Below are 17,669 nucleotides of genomic sequence, written 5' to 3'. Positions count from 1 at the left end.
CCTTTCCCCCATGCACCCTTAATAATTTATAAATTATTTTTGTATCTTACATTACACTGTCCGGCGCCTCCCCTCACCCACCCCGCTGCGCCCGTCCCCGAGAGAGGAGGATTTTTAGTATATTTTTTGTCTTTGTGTCTAAGGTACATTTTTAGTAAGCAGCATATTGAAGGATCTTGTTTTCTTATTCATTTTTTTTACTGTCTGCCTTTAAATGCTATGTTAATCCATTTATATCCAGTGTTGTTACTGAAAGATTTGAATTTATTGCTCTTGTTTTTCTTTTTTATATATAACGTTCCTGGGTTTTTGTTTATGTTTTTGTTGCTCAAACTTTTCTTTTCTGAATTCAACTTGTTCTGGATTTTTCATGACTTTTTTTCTTTTCCGTTATTTTAATGTTTACTAGAGGTGTTTTACCAGTCCCTGGAAAAGACTAGTCTCTCGAAAAAGACATCGCGTTTGGTAAAGTTGTGAGGCACTGAAAAAGAGGAAGACCATCAACGAGATGGACTGATTATGGGCTCAAGCATGGGAAAAATTGTGAGGATGGAACAACACTGGTCAGTTCATAATGTCACTATGTGTTTTAGGTGTTTTTCACTATGTGTCTTTCAGTTTGTTATTTGTCTTTCGTGGTTTTGTGTTGCTGTGATACTAAAGCTATGTCACTGGATTTCAAACCAAGCAGCATCACCCAAAATGAAAAGATTCAGCAGAGTTTCCAGACAATGAACAGATGATAAAGAAGTAATTGGATGTCCTCTTCAGAAAAAAATTGTCACTTAAAACCTAATGGATAGGCACAAAAGGTTTTCAGAGGTAGTATCAGTGGAGGACCTCCTTAGGTGAGAAAGCATTCAAAATATGGCTGAGGAAGAGCTGCCTTCTCAAAGTAGTCAACCCTAATGATACAGATGGAGTAACGCAATTAGGATGAAAGCCTTCTTGACTTTCATTTGTTAAAAGGGGGCAAAACTCAAAATGAGAAGAAACAGCTGGAAACATCTATTAATAGTTGACATTTAGAATGTACAAAATATGAATCTCAAAAAATTGGAAGACCTCAAAAATGAAATTGAATGCATAAAGAAAAATAACCTAGGAATCAGTGAACTGAAATAGACTGATCTTGGCCATTTGAATTTTAAAAATCATATGGTTTTTTTATGCCAAGAATGACAGATTCAAGAGGAATGGCATCAAATTAATCATCAAAGGGACATTTCATTTTCTATCTTGAAGTACGATGCTGTCAGTGATAGTATGATATCTATTTCCATAGTTTATGCAATTATTATTATTCATATCTATGCACTTACCACTAAAGCTGATAATGCAGAAATTGAAGAATTTTACACATATCTTCAGTCTGTAATTGATCAAACAGGTAATCAATTTTGACAATTGGCATGCAAAAGTTAAAAGTAGAGGAAAGATTAGTAGTTGGAAAATATAGTCTTGGTGATAGAAACAAAGCTAGTGATCTCTCATGAGAGAATTTTGCAAGACCAATGACTTTATCATAACTACCTGTTTTGAATATCACAGAAGACAATTATACATGTGGACTTCTCCAGATGTAATACACAGAAATCAAATTTACTTCATCTGTGGGAAGAAACAATGGAGATACTAGATATCAGCAGCTAAAACCAGACTAGGGTGTGGAACAGACCATCCATTGCTCCTATGTAAGATCAGGATGAAGTTGAAGAAAATTCAAACAAGTCAATGAGAGTCAAAATATTACCTTGAGTATATGCCACCTGAAATTTGATAATATCTAAAGAACATGTTTGAGTCATTGATATGAACGGCAGAAGACTTATTGAGCTGTAGGATGGCATGAATAACATCATACCTGAAGAAAGCAAAAACTCATTAAAATGAGAAAAACAAGACAAGCTCAAAGTGGATGTCAGAAGAAATGCTAAGCTTGCTCTTAGTGATAGAGTTGCTAAGGTACATGGGAGAAATGATGATGTCAAATAATTGAAGAGATAATATAAAAGAGTAACTCGAGAAGACAAAGTAAAACATTATAATGAAATTTGCAATGACCTAGAGTTAGAAAATAAAAAAGAGAAAACACACTCAGCATATCTTAAACTGAAATAACGCAAAAGATAATGCAAGCCTCAAGTTGCAATATTTCAATATACTGGGGGCAAAATAGTCAATGATGCTGTATGCATCAAAAGAAGATGGAAAAATACAGAGTCAGTGAACCACCAAGAACTAGTTTATATTCCACAATTTCAAAAGGAAGCATATGAAAATGAACCAATGATACTGAAGAAAGAATTCCAAGCTGCACTGAAAGTATTTATCTAAAAGCAAGGGCAAAGGGATTAATATAATACCAACTGTAATGTTTCAACAAACTGTTAAATCACTGGAGGCACTTAGTTATATTTGAAAGAAATGTGGAAGAGAGCCAGTTGGCCAGCTGACTGGAGGTGATGCACATAAAAGAGAGGTAACCTAACTGAATGCACAAATTATAGAACAGCGTCACTGATGTCACATGCAAGAAAAATTTTTTGGGTGATCATCCAACAATGGCTGCAGTAGTACTTTGACAGGGAGTTGTCAGAGATTCAGGATGGATTTAGAAGGGAACATAAAATAAGGGATATCAGTGCTGACATCAGATGGCTCTAGACAGAAAGCAGAGACTAACACAAAGATGCTTAGCTGTTTTTCATTGACTATGCAAAGACATTCAACTATGTGGACCATAACAAATTATGGATAACTTTTAGAAGAATATGGATTTCAGAATCAGAAAAGTTGAATTATATGAGGAAAAATGCAGTACCAGATTGGAGGATGTATTATTAACAAATCTGTGATGTGCGGATGACACAACCTTGCTTGCAAAATGTGAGGAGGACTTGAAGTGCTTGCTGATGAAGATTGGGGATTTCAGCCTTCAATATGGATTACAACCCATTGTAAAGAAAACAAAACTTCTCAGAATTGGCCCAATAAGTAATGTCATAATAAATGAAAAAAATACAGGAGTTATTTAGGATGTTGCCTTGCTGGAGTCCACAATCAATTTTCCCGGAAGCAGCAGGCAAGAGGCCAAATGACATTTTGCATTGGGCAAATCTGCTGCACAAGACCACTTTAAAATGTTGAAAAATAAAGATGTTACATTTAGCACTGAGATAGTTAGTTTATTGTGCCAGCCTGGCCGATAAACACAAACGGGTTTAATTGAAGGGCGGAGAGATAAATGGCTCCATGAGCCTCGCCTTTCTTGTCTCTTGCTCTTTGATTATTGGACCAGTGTGCGGCTGCCTTGCTTGTTCTGTGCCTCAATTTACAGGCTACACTACCTGTGGGACGCCTAGCCAATTGACTGTGTCGCTGTAAGTTGAGGTCTCTTTAAGACCACAGGATTGAAATTTACATCTCTGGAGCTGGGGACTGACAGTTGGTTACCTGGCTGACAGTTGATGACCTGCCTTGCTATTTGGGGCTTTGCTGATATAGCCTAGCTCTTTCTGCAGAAGACCTGGCAGCCCTCAAGAATTGAAGGAATGCTAGTGTCTCACAACTCTCTCACGGGAATGAGTTGCACTGAGCCATTTGTACTGCTTTATAATTTAACTATTCATTTCTTGTATTATGTATCTATCTGTATATAATTTAACCGTTCATATCTAACTATCATATATGAAAGAATAATTGTATATTAAGAAAACACCCCAGCCCAGTCTAGATCAAGTCCATAAGTCCTATATTAGCCCATATGTTCGATACCAGTCTAAAATTTTATCTTAAAACTCATGCAACACATGCAATGATGCCAAATGCAGGAAGATCACAGGCCAGTGGCTGGAAAATCTTGTGGATGCAGTGGTGGTAGAAGCATCTCAACACTGGCATGGGTCTCCATGTGGCTCCTCCAGCTCAAGGACTCTGGTTCCACCAGGGGTTTCCATGTGGCTTGTCAGCAGAAATATAAGCAGTATATATATATATATGGATCTGGCCTCCAGTCAGCTATTTGTCTCAGTTTTGCCTACAAATGAGGTCATCAAGCTGAGACCTGATTGACAGACTAGACTCCACCCTTCTGCAAGTTGACAGGAGATTGTATAACTACCACACTGGGTTCCAGGTTTTTTATCCATATCAAATTATTTTATTTTTTAAGGCTTTGTTCAAGAGGATCTGCATATAGTGTTTTGTAGCATGCCATCATTTTTAGAACTCAGGCACTTTTTTGTCAGGCTTTGTCCTAGCATTGCATCTTTCCCCTTGCTAATCATAAGGTCAAAGGTTCAAAATCACCAGCCACTTTATGTGAGAAAGATAAGGCTTTCTGCTCCTATAAAGATTTAGAGCTACAGAATCCCGTAGATCTACTTACTCTGTTCTATAGAATTGCTATTGATCACAATTGTCTCAATGGCAGTTTATGTTGTTGCTGTTTGCTTTTCTTTCACTAAGATGTTTGGAAGTTGGCTAAGACTGGATGTTGATGCAGAGTATAAATAGTAATAGTTGTAACTTTAAAGATAAATAAACGACAGACTTGAGACCCAACATTGCTAAGGACGTTTGAGCAAGATAGGAGGAAAACTATGTAAGAGAGTGGTATTTGTTGGGTGCTGCTGCTGCTGCCTACTTAATAAAGATAAGAGTGGGATTTTATGTATCCTTGCTTTATATTTTAGTTGAAGTTAATATATGGAGAATACACCCATAGTTAGAAACTAAAAAGAAGTTAGTGTAGATATTTAAACCATCATCTTTTATCAGTATTTTTGAAACTGTGGGTCACAACCTATTAGTATATTGTGAAATTAATTTACTAAGTAATAATCAAGATTTATTTTAGATGTCAAAGTACAAAATAACATAGTAAATATTATATGTCAGGCAAATATTGTTTCGTAAATTTGGTGGGTTGTTTGTACAGACATAAAGTATATGTGCCATTACATAAAATGAAGCTCTTCAAATGGGTCATGTTTAAACAGTTTGAGTTATCTATAGTGACCCTTGGCTAATATTTCTATGTTGTTAAACTTTAAATAAACATAAAGCAGTGAAAATTAAATATATTATTATAAGCCTATTTATATGAGCAAATTTACTTTAAAATAGAAGTTATAATTTTCATTTTAACCTTATTGTATTATTTTGACAATTATAATTGATTTTAGAAAAGACTGCCTAAATTTAAATCCCAGATGAAACATTTACAAGCTGTGTGCCTTGAGAAAAGTTGCTCTGCACCTTACTTGCCTCATCTGTAAAATGAAACTTTCTGCTTAATTGAATGTCATGAAGAATAAATGAGAAAATGTATGCAAAATGCAGCGCAATACATAATATTTATTGACACTTATCAAATGATAGATTGTGTGCCATATTATTTAATCATCTACTTCTTAAGTTATACTATGGTTTTTCTGGTGCATTGGAAAAAACTTAATGCTTCTAGATTTTTTTTATTCCCACCTCAGATTTAGGCTGAACCTTCCTTGAAAATCATAAGATAGATTTTAAATATTCCCATGAACTATAAAATAACGTCACAGTGCTTCAGTATTGGATAATATTATGTATTTTAAAGTTAAAATTATACAGCAAGATTTCCCATTTCCCTTATTCTGTTTTAAGTTATCGCTATTTAAATAAATTAAACTATTCTTGACCCTCTGGCAATAGAGAGCATATGCTTAATTGTACCAGCTACCATTCAGTTGTGTTCCATACAATTTTCATGTTTGTAATCTTTTGGGAGCAGATTTTCAAGTTTCTCTTCTGAGGAAACTCTACGTACATTCAAACAGCCAAACTTTAGGTTAATAGCTTAGTGCTCAGCCATTTTTGTAACCCTGATTTTGGAATACTCTGACTTAGCTAGTATACCGTTTCCCTATCAATGGTCATTAGCTTAAAATATGGTCACTGATTCAAATATAACCAATTATAGTTCTCCCCTAGATTCAATTCAGGACAATGGAAGAAAATAGATTTTGCTTTTGTAAATTTGCTAAACTGTACCTATTGACAGCCATGATTTTCCTCCAGTGAGAATACCATGCTGTGTAGGAAGAAACGAGGCCCATGTGCAAAGAGAAACATGGGCAAATAGATTTCAAACTTGAGAGTAGAAGGAAAGACTGTAAATATACTTAGTGCCCCACCCCCAGACATTAATTCAATAGTTTCTACATGTGTTGTTCCTTCTCATTAACATAAGCACACTGGCTTAACGTTCATATTCAATCTTTTAAGATGCTGCTGTCAATAGGATTACATATAGATATTGACCCTTCTTTTTGCTAAATAATTTGAAAGTGTAATTTCCAACCTCTTCCAAGTGTTTTCCAAAGTGGGTGATCTTATCCGCTGGGGATGCGATAATAATCCAGGGGGACTGCAAAAGCTGATACCTATACTTTTTCCAGGATTATGGGGTATAGTACAATTTATTGTCATTGCCAGGAGGTGCTAAGTAATTTTTTTTCTTGTAAAAAGGGTAGTAGGCCAAATAGATTTGAGAGCCCGTGGTATACATTTATCTGCAACAAAATATATCTGTTCTGGAATTCTATAAAATGTGTCTGTCTCTATGAAAACCCAGTCCTTCATGCTAGAGGGATGTATGCATGATCACAATGATGAAAAATTATTAGAAATTCCATTTGTAAGGTAATAATGTAAATGTAATAAATGCCATAGTGATGATCTCAATTGTAATGGAAGATACAAATGATTTAGTCCCCCAAATGCCATATGCTGTTGCTAAAATTATTTTTCCGTGCTTAGTTTTTGAACATCTGACCATACACTAATGTTTCAAATTGTGATTCAGACTCTATCCTATTCTGGCCAATGTGCTCAATTCATAAGAAGACAAGTTAAATAAACATTTCAGAATTTTATTGATTATTTGTAGTCATATAGATTGAGCAAATGAGTGATTAGATGAAGTTCTTAATTCTCAACCCACTGTTACAACATTGTGAAAAATGGAATTAATGTGTGAATAAATGTCCTTTTTATATAATTTCTACAATTCTTATTGTCATTACTTCCTACCCTATACTGGGCCAAACTGTTCTCTTTAGAGTCCCTATATCAGTGTTTTCCTATTTCATGAATATTAGATACTGAATGACTCCTGTGGTATTCCACAGATTATATATTCTCATTAGATGTCCAACTCAGCATAGCTAAGCATAAGTAAGAATAGCTTCAGAATATGTATACTGCAAGAATTAAATATATATATATTGAGAATTCTGCCCTAGAATTTGAAATGAAAAACATATTTTTCACTTTTACTATTATGAAAAGAAACTAATGGACACCTGTAGGGAACATATTTTCTAATCAATCAAACTTTCTTTTTTTTCTTATAGTAACAAGGGATTAATTGGTTTAATATGCATGAAGTGAAGTCTAGTAATTTCCTTTCAATCTTTTATAAATTAGATAATACCTCTTCCTTGAATCAGACCCTAAGTCTTTATTCATTATTCTAGATAACTATCTTCTTAAATCTCAGATTACTGTCAGCAATGACCTCTTTAGTTTACAGGAAAATATTATATCATAACAAGACAGGATAGCTATTCAATTTCTGGGCCATCTAACGTCTTCATGTGTGCAAAGTACATTTAATATATTATGTGGTGCTGTAACTGACAATAAAGAACTGTGTATTCAGATCAAAATAAATTTTATGAGAGGTTTCATATGAAGAAGTTAATGGATTTAAAGAAAAAAGGACTACAGTGTTTTGTCATTCAGTTATTGTGAGATTTTATTTCTTTTTATCAGATTGACTAATGATCGTTGGTACTTGCCCTTTCATTATCACAATAATTTATAATAAAGGGAGACATAGGAGACATTTCCTATTAGTTTGGAAATAGCAGGTTGAACAGCGGCTTGTCCATGCTTGACCTATCCCTCCACAATTCGTTTTAAAGTGAAATTAAAGGAATATGAAAGATAGCTCTGTTCTGAAAAGCACGTTTGATTTGGAATACAACTATTGGCTTAGATAGTAAATGGGCACAACACATACATGAGGACATTTGAAGATTATCTTATAAACTGTAAAATTATCTTATAAGTGGTTTGAGCTCTACAGAACATTTTATGGAAACCATGGCAGGAATTAAATAATTCATTGTTAGGTGTCATCAAGTTGGTTCCAACTGATAACAATTCTATGTACAAAAGAAAGAAACTTCCTGGTCTTGTGCCATCCTCACAATTGTAGGGAAGAGGTATGTGGATAGACCTCTCTGAATGGGACAAATATATTAAGTGTGTTAGCCTGGGTAGACTAGAGAAACAAATTCATAGACACTCATATGTGTATAAGAAAGAGCTTTATATAAAGAGTAATTGAGTAATTGTACGTTAAGAAAACATACCAGGCCGTCCAGATCAAGTCCATAAGTCTGATATTAGCCTATACATCTGATACCAAGCTATAAAATCTTCAGAGTCATGAAACACATGCAATGATGTCAAATGCAGGAAGATCACAGGCCAGTGGATGGGAAGTCTTGTGGATCCAGTGGTGTTCTACGCATCTCAACGCAGGCGGAAATCTCCACGTGGCTCTTGCAACTCAGGGCACAAGCATAGCTCCAGGTGTCTTGTCTGTGGAAGTGTCTCCCTAGGAGCAAACCTTCATTCTGACTCCAGTGTTTATTTCTTCAGTGCCTCCAAATGTGGTCATCAAGCTGTGACCTGATTGACAGGCTAAACTCCACCCTTTCACTCTTAATCCTCTCAAATTGACAACAGATCATATAACTACCACATTACGATATTTGCTTCTCATGTAATATTTACCTCTGCTTAGGAGAATTTTAATAATCGAGTGGATGGATGACATCAACTTATATATTGTCAGTTAATATGACTCGTCCCACCATAATCTCTTATATGATATATTATCGTTCTGGACTTCATACACCTGTAGTTATTGTCGCACATAGGAGGCTATTATCTCCTAATGAAAAAAGAATTGGAAGAAATTAAGATCTGACCTTAGTAGAGGATACGAATCAGGCTACGCTCTTTGTTTAATTGTTGTCTGGGTTACTGTTCTTGTGATGGTTGTAAGGAATGATATGCTTCATTTAGGGGAGAAAATCTGCTTCTGGAGTGTCCTGGGAAAAACCTGGCTGATGAAGATCAGTAAGAGGTCAATGTCAGAGGCCCCAGGTCATATGTTTATGAAGAAGATACAGTCCAGTGATGGACAATTGAGTATTATATGTGGGAATCACTAAAAAGGCGAAAGGCTATATTCAAACAGACTCTTGATACTCAATAAAACTCCTACCAAATGACCTCTCACTGCATGGATCTAGTAAGATGGTGAGGGAAGATACTGATAGGAATCACCTGTGAATAATGGTGAACAGGCAATGCCATCCTATTGCATATAAAATGAATACTCTGAGAAACAGGAGGTGTAATCTCATCACTAGCAAGAGCGAAGCATGGAGCACATCCTCTGGACCCAACATCTGACTTACCCATGCCCGACCTTCAGATTTTGAACAGAACAGTACCTACCACCACATGAGACATTCCCTCAAATTTTTGATCCCTCACTCCTGTGGATCAACAGGAAAATAAGGTTGTTATTGTCCTGAGTGGTGTGATTGATCTTGATTACCAAAGGGAGCTTGAATTGGTACATATTGGAGGCAAAGAAGAATATGTCTGGAATCCAGGAGATTTCTTAGGTCATCTCTTAGTGCCCAGGACAAAAGGAAAACAATACAGGTGGTTGAAGAAAGTAGTTCTAAATACCATCATTAGCCACATGACCAGTTGCAGAAGCGAGGACTGTAATTTTTATGACCATGTCCTTTTTGTAGATATACATCAAATATATATATTTTGTTCGGTAATATAAAATATAAAAGGTAAATGGTGTTAGTACATTTTGGTTGTATGTGTGATAGTTTTGTCACCTTAGGCAGGAGAATGATTTTATTGCTATGTTTGTTTGTAGATTATGTATGGTTTAAGATGTGGACAGTTTCAAGTTGACAAGGGTTAGATTGTGATAGGTTTTGTATCAACTTGCCTGGGACAGGATTCCCAGTGGTTTGACAGTTGAGGCCTCTCCCATATGTTATGTAACATATTGAAATAATCATCTTGAAGTGACTTACTGTGAGCCAAGCAGTTACTCAGGTCATTTTCCTGATGATATCTAAGCAGGGCTGTGACACACTTGATATTTAAGTAGACACCATGGAAAGCTACAGTCTTCTTGCTGGCCTGTACTTCCCATCTGTCACATCAATCACTGGATCTTGAGCCAACAGCCAGTCACCCTTGGGAACTGTTAATGGTCTGACATATTGTTTGTTCACCTCTGGGAATTATCAAAGCCTACCAATCTTATATTCATTCAATTCTGCAAGGAACAGGCCTGTTCTGCTGACATCTACTAGTCTGTGGTTTCACTGCTTCATCTTCCAGCTTCCTGGTCTGTCAGCCCGCATAGCTGCCCAGTTTAGGTAGAGCCTTTAGCTTAACATCTGACCCATGGACTCAAACCATACTGGATTTACCAGCTCTTACAATTGTGAGCCATTTTTCTTGGTACTTACCGTATATAATTATCACTGATTTTATTTCTTTACAGAACTCAGCCTAACACAATCACTATGGGTTGGAACTGACTTGATGGCACCAAACAACAACGTAGTCACATCGTACTTTTTCCTCTTGGATTTGTTTTAATTTTCTTCAAATTGAGCAGGGATGGTCTGTTCCATGGTAAGCCCCAGGCCTCATTTTGAAAGTCGATTTTGATTGCTGCATCTCCCCTTCCCACAGATGTATTCAATTTGATTCCTGTGTATTCCATCTTGTGAGGATCAGGCGCATAGTCACCATTTATGTTGTTGAAAAATCTTACTTTCAATGAAGAAGCCATTGGTCTTGAAAAATTCATGTGATGTCCAGCTTCATTTATATCACAAAGACCATTTTTTCCAACCACTTTTCCTTCCTCTGTTTCCAACTTTTGCATTCCAATGGACTATGATTATCAATACATCTTGATTGCATTTTTATCAAGTTCAGACTATAGAAGTTATCAGAATCATTAATTTTTTCATCAATACCATTAGTAGTTTGTGCATTAATTTGAATAATAATTGTATTAACAGGATTTCCTTGTAGACTTCTAGATATTATCTGTTGTAATTAACATTTGTGTCAACTTGGATTCTCAATGGTTTAGAAATTAAAACCTAGTTATCTCTCATGACCTAAGATAATGTATTCACAGCCAATCAGTTGCCAGCCTCCAATGGGGTAAGATTAGGGTGAAATACAAGACCTTTATGGAGGTTACAGCACTGCTGCAGTCAATTGCCTCCTCTGTGTGGCCTGCATCAAATATAGGTGAACACTATGGGAACAAGTTGTTTGGTTTTTGCTGGGTTTGCATCCTGCATCTGGTTCACCAACCTCTTATTCTTTGGACTTGAGTTAATAGCCTTCCATATTTTATGCTGATCCTGTGAGTCATCAGCAACAATTCATCTGATCTGTGGTTCAAGCATTCATGGCCTCTATAACCAGAATCCTGACCAGCTGACCTAAGATTAATCTTACTCTTCTGTAAAAAACCTTCATTTTCCTGGTGACAATTAGATTTCTGTGGTAGTTATAGAATCTGTTGTCAATTTAAGAGGATTAGAAATGAAGGGGTGGAGTCAACCTGTCAATCAGGTCACAGCTTGATGGTCTCATTTGGAGACGCTAAGGAGATAAATAGCTCTTTGGAGGCAGGACACTCGCTCACTCCCTTGGAGACTCTCTACTGTCAAGGCTCACTCCCTGGGAGATATTGTAGATAACAAGACACATGGAGCTATGCTAGAACTCTGGAGCTGAAGGAGCCATATGGAGACCCCAGGCATCCCTGAGATGCTTACAAAACCACTGGATCCACAAGACTTACCACCCACTGGCCTGTAATCTTCTTGCATTCTGTGTCATAGCATGTGTTTTGTGAGTCTGAAGAGGACTTTATAGATTGATATCAGACATAGGGCTAATATGGCACTTATGGACTTGATCTGGATGGAGCTGGGATGTTTTCTCAATGTTCAATTGCTCTTGTATCTAAAGCTCTTTCATGTACACATATGAATGTCTCTGTATTTGTTTTTCTAGTCAACCCAGGCTTACACACATTCCTAGCTATACAAGTCAGGTGAAGAGTTGAGCCTAATATTTGACCCACATTCTTGGAACTTATCTTGACTTGGACTTGCCTATTTTTACAACCCTTGAGCCATTTTCTTGATATAAATTTGTCTCTATATATGTATACAAAAATAAGCATCAATGGTTTGCTTCTCTAAAGTACCAGCTTAAGAATTTATAATTTATCAAGGGGTCATAAGGGTGGGAAGGGGAATGGAGGGAAAAATAATTGCTGATGCCAAGGACTCAAATAGAAAGAAAATGTTTAGAAAATAATGATGGCAACATATGTACAAATATGCCTGATACAATTCATGTATGGATTGTTCTAAGAGCTGTAAGAGACCCAAATAAAGTGGTATAAAAAAAGAATTTATTGTTTCATGGTCAGCATTATACTTTAAGATAAATATTGAAATGCTCTTTTCAGGGTCTGCCCCAATCCCAACTCTGTGGATCCACCCCCCAAAGAATGCACTTCAGAGGACAGCACTGAAACTACAGCTTAAGGAGAGGGGCACATCTAATCAGATTATATAGAAGCAAATGAAGAATGAAGGAGAGTGAGTAGAACACATCTTGAACCATCAATCCCCAAGGATGATATTCCTGCTCAGAGCAGAAAATGTACAGAGAGAACCACAGGGCCGGCCCCCACACGAGACACAACATCCCTCACTGAGCTATAATACTATGGGGAGACAACACTGGAGACTCAGTGTGAGAATTGTGCCTGGTCTGACCCCACCACACTGGGGCAAAACACTAAGGGCATGCAACAGAGCAGCAAAGGGAGAAAAGCAATGAAGTCCCTGGGGAATACCAAAATAGACTTTGGGGACAGAGTGGGGCACACCATCAAACTCAACTGGAAAACACTCCTAAAGGTCAAAAAACAGACCTGGAACTATTTATAGGCTTTTCCTTTTTTTGTCATCGGCTTTCTTTTTGTTGTTGTTATTTTGTTTGTTTTTTTGTTGGTGGTGATGGTTTTGTCTTCCTTTGTTGTTTTCTTCGACTTTGCCTTGTTTTGTGCTTATTAATATGTATATCTGCATGTCTATCTAGATAAGATAGGAGGGATAAACAATCTAGAGAAGAAAACAATGGGCCAATGGTTCTGGGGGGACATGGACAAGGAGACATGGAAGTGAGGAAGGCGGTGGGGCCAACCAACTCCAGGACTAGGGAACAAAAAGTGAACTAAAATCAATGGAGAGAGACAGACATAGGATGTCTAGTGGGGTTTAATCAGGATAATGCAGCAGTGAGGAATTACTGAATCAGAAATGAAGGCAGAACATGATAGTGGGACAAGAGGAAAGTAAAAGGAAATAGAGGAAAGAACTAGGAGGCACAGGCTATTTATAGAACTCTAAATACAGATATGTTCATATGCAAATATATTTATATATAATGATAGGGAAATAGATATATGTACTTATATTTATATGTTAAGTATTAAGGGAGCAGATGGACATTGGGCCTTGACTCAAGTACTCCATCAATGCAAGAACACTTTGTTCTAATAATCTGGCATTCTGTGATGCTAACCTTCCTGACACGATCATTGAAGACAAAATGGGTGCATAATCACATGTGTTGAAGAAGGCTGATGGCGCCTGGCTATGAAAAGATACAGCTTCTAGGGTCTTAAAGAATTGAAGATATACAAGTGACCATCAAGCTGAGAAGCAACAAATCCCACATGGATGAAGCACACCAACCTGCGTGATCACAAGATGTTGATGGGAACAGGTATCAAAGACTCAGAACAAAAATAATACCAATGTGTAGGGAGAGAGAGGGTGTTGGCGTGGAATGGAGACCTAAAGCCCATCTTTAGACAATTGGACATCCCCTTACAGAAGGGTCACAAGGATGAGACCAGCCATTTAGGGCACAGTATAGCACTGATGAAACATACAACTTTCCTATCGTTATTTAATGCTTTACACCACCCCCCACACTATCATGCCCTCAATTTTACCTTACAAGTCTGACTAGACCAGAAATTGTAAACTGCTACAGATAAGAGCCCGCAACACAGGGAATCCAGGACAGATAAACCCCTCAGGACCAATAATGAAAACAGAGATACCAGAAGGGGAAGGCGGGTGGAGAAAGGGGGTATCGATCACAAGGATCGACTTATAACCCCCACTTCCAGGGCGACAAAAATTAGAAAAGTGGGTGAAGGGAGAAAGCAGATGATGTAAGATATGAAAATAATAACTTATAATTTATCAATGGTTTAGGAGAGAGGGAGGGTGGAAGAGGGACGGAAAAATGAGGAGCTGATATGTAGAGCTCAAGTAGAAAAAAAAGCTTTGAAAATTATGATGACAACATATATACAAATGTGCTTGACACAATGGATGTATGTGTCAATTGTGATAAAAGCTGAAAGAGTCACCAATAAAAGCATTTTAAAAATAATAATAAAATAAAATATATTCAGAAGAAAAAAAGAAAGGTTCTTTTTTCCTGTGAATAAAGATAAATACACATAGCAAAATATTTGCCATTTCAACAATATTCACATTATAGTTCAGTTTCATTAATAATGAGAGTACCTTTAAAATGTGTTTTAAACTTGCAAAAGTTATCAATAGACACCAAGGAAATTTGATTATATGCTAATCTTAAAATAAAAAGTCACAAAGAGCAGTTTCTTTAATCTAAAACTTTTCCCATAGTTTTCTCAGCCTACAACGTTTTTAGGAGGGATGATTATTTGTCCACCACTCAAGTGCATCCTCTCTCAGGTTCTTGTACCTAAGCTGTGACTTAAAAGAGTTAACATGGGTTCAGTAACTTTATTAGTAGATGTCTCCACAACTATAAAAACAGTATACATCTGTCATATAATTTTATACACAAAATCAATCACATATTTCATGTATATAAGTATTCCTATATCAATGTACAAAAATATATTCTCAATGTTGAAAGATGTATTATGATCCTTAACATTTGAATGTAACAGGACAATGTCCTTGAGTGATTTCAGAATTTAGTTTCTAATTAAATGTGACTCTTTGTGCTTGGACTTTTAAAGAGATGACATCCACATAGAATATATAAAAACAGAAATCTGCTGAAAGAGTTTATTTTCAAGAATGAGGAGACGTAGCTGCCTGACAAGGCAAATTCCCATATTACCTTTTATCACTAGTGAATATTTCATCCACTAGACTACTTAAGATTTTGAACATTAGTCCCCAAATTCTTCCAAATAGGATTCAGGGAGAGATCGTCCAAGATGATAGTTTATTCACTCACAACATACCATCCCAGAAACCAAGCGAAACAGATACAGAAAACAAGTTGGGAACTCGGAACAGAAAATGGAAGGATGAAGCATTAGATTGAATACTGAAGGAAAGAAGAATGGGGAGACTTAAAGACTGTAGGTGCCATACCAGACCGCGGGTGCATACCAGGGTGCAATATGGTCATTTTGAGGCAATTTGAGCAGTGTTCTTGGGTAAAGAACATAAAAAGACAATATCGCATTATCCCCAATAACAGACAGTGAAACTGTGTAAAAAAATATGAGAGCAAAGCAACGTGAGCAGAACAAGACTTGTATTTATGAAGGGAAAGGGTAAGAAGGTGGACAAGAAACCTCAATAATCAGAGCATGAAGGGTCCAGAAAATGGGGACAGGATTACTCACCAGCAGCATTTACTGACCACTTGGATAGGTAGCATTAGTGTAGTGAAGAATCTTTGGAGTTGTGGCTAGAGATTGCCTACCCACACAGAATCTGAAAAACTTATACCCTTCTCACACTTGGGAAAAAGCCATGTCCTACAAACTGGCTGCACTTTGCAGGGAGTGCACTAGGACCTATGCCTAATGCTGATTGAACATGTTCCACCTCTGCTCTCTCCCATATTATTGGACCAGTAATCAGAAGATTGTGACTACTCCCTTTCTCTACTGTACCCTATCATCCAGTATGCTGTGTGAGTACCTGCACTTTTGGATCTGCCACAGAAGGCTTGTACTCACTCCACTCTGTGCTATTCTGCTGGCCCTGAAGATCTACTGTGTGTGCTCTTGATACCAAAGTGATGAATGAAGTCATGAGACTCCACTTCACCCCAAAACCTACAGAGTGAATGGTAATGCAAGTTCTTGTGCCGTTGAACTGGTGACTAGTGACTGATGCACCCATATTCTGATTGCTCAACAAACAGCATTATGTGCACACAACACCCAATCCAGTAACCAAGCATTACAATTCCTGCACCCATGCAATGAGAAGACAGATAGACAGACATAACACCTAATCATTCATATCTGTCATAGTCTGACAAGAGCAAATGACACTTGTGCCAAACAATGAGCAAGAGATCCAAATGCCCTCATCCAATATCTGCACAACTGCAATGTCACACATCCTACACTCAAATAGTTCCTGTATGCTACCTGCACTTGTGGTGAAAGTTCCGTGAAACTTCATTCCTTAGAGAGGTAGTAATTTATAAGCACACAACAGGCCTCTTCATCCATTTGATTAGCATTTCCTCACAGTGGATACAGAGATGTCTTGTCCTAACATCAGAGAATGCATCAACTGTTAGCACACTTATGCAAGGGCCTCATGGTTCCACAAAAGCTGTGGAGTTACCCTGATCACCCACCAGATGTTATCCAATATCAAGAAAAGAGCATGGTTTCCGACTGCCTCTGGATAAGAGAAGATAAATGAGTCCTACCAAGGTAATGTTATGTGTGCATGACTCACCGTGGTAGTTATAATAACCATTTGTCAATTTGAGAGGTCTAAGAGTAAAGAGGTGGAATCTAGCCTGACAATCAGGTGATAGTCAGTGAGGCCTCTGAGTTGGCATGGAATTCTCCTGAGGATTCTGGGAACTCCAGTATTCCTCCTTGAGGTGGGAGGCACTCTCTCTTTTGGCTTACTCCCTAGGAGACATTGCAGCTGACAAGACACATGGAGATAGGCTGACAGCAGCCAGATCCTTGGAGCTGAAGGAACCACGTGTAGACTCCTGCCAGCACTGAGATTCTTAGACCATCACTGGATCCACAAGACTTCCCATCCACTGGCCTGTGATCTTCCAGCATTCGATGTCATTTCATGTGTTTCCTGAGTCTAAAGAGGACTTTATAGATTGGCATCGGACTTATGGGCTAATATCAGATTTATGGACTTGATCTGGACTGGGCTGAGATGGTTTCTCAATATTCAGTTGCTCTTGTATATAAACCTCTTTCTTATAAACTTATGAGTATCTACCAAATTTGTTTCTTTAGTCCACCCAGACTAACACACCCACTAATGAGAAGAAGTCATGCCCATTCAACACACATCACAAAGTCATACCAAATCACAAATGAAAAGCAGAAACAATTAGAATTATACAAAGGAAGAAATACAGTC

Source organism: Echinops telfairi, unplaced genomic scaffold (genome assembly GCF_000313985.2).
Source record: "Echinops telfairi isolate 266 unplaced genomic scaffold, ASM31398v2 ScPeMD7_44;HRSCAF=162, whole genome shotgun sequence".
In the NCBI taxonomy this organism is placed as follows: Eukaryota; Metazoa; Chordata; class Mammalia; order Afrosoricida; family Tenrecidae; genus Echinops; species Echinops telfairi.
Note: the sequence above shows the minus strand (reverse complement) of the source record.